Below are 4,885 nucleotides of genomic sequence, written 5' to 3' on the forward strand. Positions count from 1 at the left end.
CATTCCATATGGATTCAGTATAAAAATTAGGGTTACTCTTGGCGAATTCCATGTTTCCTTTGGTCCGAATGTACAGGCCTGAATTAGAGGGGCACTTGGAGTGGTCGATGAGATTGAGGTTGAAGGCTGATTTGATGAGCTCACCTTTATCCAGGAATTGCCCACCTTTCAGTATCTTGGGTTTGCAATCTTCCACTATAGAGGCAGGGAGGTTGGCAAGGTAAACCCTAGTTTCACTTAAAATAGGTGCTAAGAAAGCTTTGTTAGGCAGGACCCAAAGCTGATGCTCCACCCCGAGGGATTCAATTTCACTTTTTCTTATGGGCAAGACAGGAAAAACTTTAGAGATTTTGGGCACCATCTCTAGGAGTTTTGAGTTACTGAGGGAGCAAAGATTACTCTGAAATTCCTTGACTATTTCAAGAGCTGCACTATCTCGACAGAAGATCCCACCAGTTTGTGGAATAGAAGGAGTGGTTGGTGCACAGACAAAAGAGGAATTAAGTCCACATAGCTTTCTAAGAAAGTTAGATAGATCTGTAGCAGAGGAGGAGAAAAGAGCGAGCTCTTGCTAATATTGTGAGGATAATAGAGGAATCTGGGCAATGTATTGGGAAATTAAATTTACTCCTTCCATGGAGTCTTTGTCCAAAGTAGCTAAAATCTTCACCCAATCATTAAAAGACAGCATATGTAAGACAGATAATTTTTTGTCAGCGATAAGAGCTGAATGATAAACTAGTTGCGAAGCATCCAAGCTACTAATACATCTGAGTACAAGAGAAGTAGCCAGTGAGAGGGGTTCCGAGGTCAGTTCCAATCCTTGTGAGAGAGCAAGAGTCTGCAAAAACAGTGAGGTGAGGTTCACTTATGTTTGCCATAGTAGGTAATACATTTCGTGGCCTTCCTAGAGAGGAAGGGTCTAGTTCTAATTTCCAAGCCTTTCTTTGGTTTACGGTCCTGAAGGTAAAGCCTAATCTATTCGAGAATCTTTGCATGATTCTCAGGGTTGTGAGTTGTGCTCATGCGAGCTGTCTTTCTATAGGGTAGGCAATCCTGAAAAGGGAACATTGTAAAACATAAATAGAAAAAAAAGTAAAATGTACTATACTTCGCGCCTGCAAACCTTCAACCGGCAAAGTCAAAGACTATGGTAGCCATGAGCAGGGAACATGAAAAAGAGTCTAAAAAGGGACCACCTAACACCAGTCAACCGATCAAGGGATTACAGACTGTGGGTCCAACTTAGAACTCAATTTCGAAGAAAGTTTCCAAAGCCAGCATCCTGGTTTCTCTTAAAAGAAAAACCTTATGTATAGGATGTGTATAGCTGTTAAATCTTAAATAATAAGACATAATTGAATTTTTACATTCAAAAGACAGCTGGCAATGGAATCAAGGAATAGATATGCACAAAAACTACTAAGTATTAGAATTATTAAAGTACAATGTTTGTAGGAAAGAGATCCCCTTTCAGTATGTAGAAAGCAAAAGAACTTCCCAAGTCATCATTTAGTGCTCCATCCAGAGTAAAGTAGCTTGCCAAAGTAAAAAAACCTTTTCCAGATAAGATAGGGTCCTTACCTGCATCCATTCAAACAAGACAACAATTCAGTTAGCCTTGGATGTGTTTTACAGGTATCAATGGACCATACCAGTTGTTATCCATGTCCATCTTTAAAGAACGTTTTTTAATTTAAACAAGCTAGTTTATTAGTTTTATGTTTCTAATCTTAATTATTACTTCCAAACTAAGTGACAGAATACCTCTTTTACTCAGAGTGGTACAATCCCACAAGAACCCCTAAAAAAATTCCATACTAGTGAGGTTCTTTTTTTAAAAATAAAAAAGAAATTCTTTTAATTATAGAACTGATGTTGTAATATCGTTCTCGAGTGGAGTTCAATATACATTCAATCTTATACACAAAAGGCTAGCCAACAGGTAGAGGCATGGCATGTTCAAAAAAATACATACTAATCTGAATGCTACAGTGATCCGGTTGTTTAAAGTAGCTCACCGACCATGTTCCAGCTCATGAAAGCATCATAGCCCAGTATATAAGTCCAAAAGATGCAACAGTTTGGCATTACCTCCATATGACAGGTATTTTCAAGAAGCGGTATCTAACACGCCATATAATATTACCAGCGGTCAGAATAGTGTAGAGTCTTTTTTCTGTTCCTTTCCACATGCCTAGCCCCAAAAAAACCATATACTTACCTTTAAAAAGAGCAGAATAGTCAACCATTGGCAATTCCCCTAAAAACCGAGGGTTATGCCAAGCAAGAGGTCATCCTTCCTCACATTGTGAATCCGTACAAGGTACCCCATGATTTGAATGATACAAAGCTAAGACTAGCTTTTAATTTTTTAACCAAAAAAGACCAGTTAGGCCAGTAATCGAGATAACCTGCAACAACGGCTTGAGAAAGGCCCTCAAAAAGAAAACAAAAAATTGCCGTATACTTACCATCAAAAGAACGAGCATAGAGAGGCAAAAAACCCCAACCATACGCAGCTCAAAGATCGGACCGTAACAAAAGTCCTTTTTTTTATGTAAGTCCCCACAGTAAATGAAAGTACCAGGCACATCAATCGAGACTAAGAATAAGACAACCCCTAAAAAACCAGTATAATGCCAAAAACTGTCTGTAGACCGTTCAATGCTGCCAAAACATTTGAGAGCTCAGGTAAGCAGTAGCAGCCATATGCCATGCTACTAAAACAAATATCTAAGAACCACAGTAGACGACTGTCAAAAAAAACCACTCAAGCAGAACCCCTAAAAAACCAGTATAATGTTGAAAACTGTCTGCAGATAGTACAATGCTGCCAAAACATTTGAGAGCTTAGGTAAGCAGTAGCAACCATATACCATGCTACTAAAAAAATATCTAAGAACCACAGTAGACAACTGTCAAAAACAACCAGTCAAGCAGAACCACCACAATGTTAAAACATCTTTCCCTACTGCGTTTAGCAAGATGGCAAAAAGAGATTTTAATCAGAAAACGGCCGTGAGATAAGTAAAGGCCAGAAGCAAACCTAAGAAGTTTGAGTAGTGAGCTCCATAGCTTCAACCGTGAAGTAGATGGTAAATCCTCTCAGACAAAAAACAACAAAAAACAACCACAGGCTAAGTGAGGGGCAAGGTGCACGCTCACCTTATTTATATAGAGGTTCGACCGCCAGTCCTCCGAGCGTGAACGATGAGAGAGGCGAGCCGCCCTGCTGTGTGGTGCCATCAAGCGGTACACAGAAACCCTTGCAAGGGGAGATCCATAGCCAGGAAGAGCAGGCCACCTACTCAACGTAATGAGAACGAAGCGTTTACTCACACTCGTTACTCCAGGGGAGAATATTATACTTTTTTTATGCAAGGGCACAGTCCCATAGCCTATTCATGGCTTATTGTAAGCAGTATCCCATCAATGTCGGACAAGATTAATGAGTGTTGGGAGGGGGGGGAGAGAAAGAGGGAGGGGGAAAAAATAGTAGCCAAAGTAACTATAGTACCATAGAGAGAGAGAGAGAGAGAGTGTGTGTGTGTGTGTGTACCCGCCCTTTCCTAGGCGCCGTACACAATGGGTCGGTAGTAGGCCCATTGTGTATGGGCCTACTACCTAATAAGAGAAATGAGATTCTGTTTATCAAAATGTAGCCCAGGCCAGTTATGATGGGTGAGAGCCTGTATGATAGTGTTACAGATCCGATTTCTATTAAACCCATTAAGGCAGTGCTTTCTAATAAGCAAAAAGACTTCTTCCCAGGCAAGAGAAGGGTTAGAGGAAGAGTAGCAAATTAGGTGTAGTAGGCAGATACAAGAGGTAATAGCATCTTTCTAGGGCCTATTGCTATTCTTCTTTATGAACTCTATGAGTGGTAGTTTTAGTGAAGGGTTATTGAGAGATTAAGAAATTGGACAGATGTGCAGAAGGCCCCAATAGGTTCAATTTTTAGGCAGCGAGGGTAAATCAGACAAATTTCATTAGGGAAGTCTCTATTGTTGACACTCAGTAGGTCATCCATGTATCTATAATTATGATTGAACTGTGGAAGTTTACTTTTGTAAGATCCCATGGTTTTGAGACACCGTCTGTATTCAAAGTAAGCAAGGTAAATATTACACATAAGTGGAGAGCAAGAAAAACCCATGGGGATGCCAAGGCATTGGTTAAAGCAAAGACCACCTGAGACTACGATGCAGTTATTTAGTAGCCAGGAGATGTAGGAGCAAAGTTTAGCTTCATCAAAGTGTAGGGAGTGCAAGGAGTGAGATAGGTGAATCCACTTAGTTTTTTTGGACAGAGAGATACAGAAGAACTTCTTCTTTCTAGCATTGGAGAAAGCTAATTTGATTACCTTGGCAAGAACAGTTTTAAGGCCAAGATCCCCATTAAGGGGAATGTTTTCGTAACATTGTGTGATGTCAGCGAAGATGTGGAAGATATTCTGAGGAAGGTTAAGTGATACCTCCGCAGAATTTTTAGCAAGCCAGAAGGGGCTATACTGGATATGTAGGAAGTCTTGGCATATTTTCTGTTTAATGGCACAAATAAGCTCAAATTCAGATAAAATAAGGTCAAGGCAAAAAGTAATATCCTTGGTGATATCAGTGAAGATACAATTGGAGGCATCAGATATCCACCTGAATTTATGCTTATGGATTTTATAAGTGGGAAAAAGTACTGGTAGCTTAGTGTTCAGCATAGAGTAGCCAAGCAACCCTAAGTTATGATTAGTAATTTTATTGGAAATAGTTTGAGGTGTAGCATTAATATGACAGAATTCTTTACCAGATACTCGATCACGAGTTGCTTTCCAAGCAAGGTTTTTGCAAAAAATAGTGGGACAATTAGAGCTTTTGTCAAGCCCGACAAC

The sequence above is a fragment of the Adiantum capillus-veneris genome, chromosome 17, assembly GCF_014529385.1.
Source record: "Adiantum capillus-veneris isolate H3 chromosome 17, ASM1452938v2, whole genome shotgun sequence".
NCBI classification, from domain to species: Eukaryota; Viridiplantae; Streptophyta; class Polypodiopsida; order Polypodiales; family Pteridaceae; genus Adiantum; species Adiantum capillus-veneris.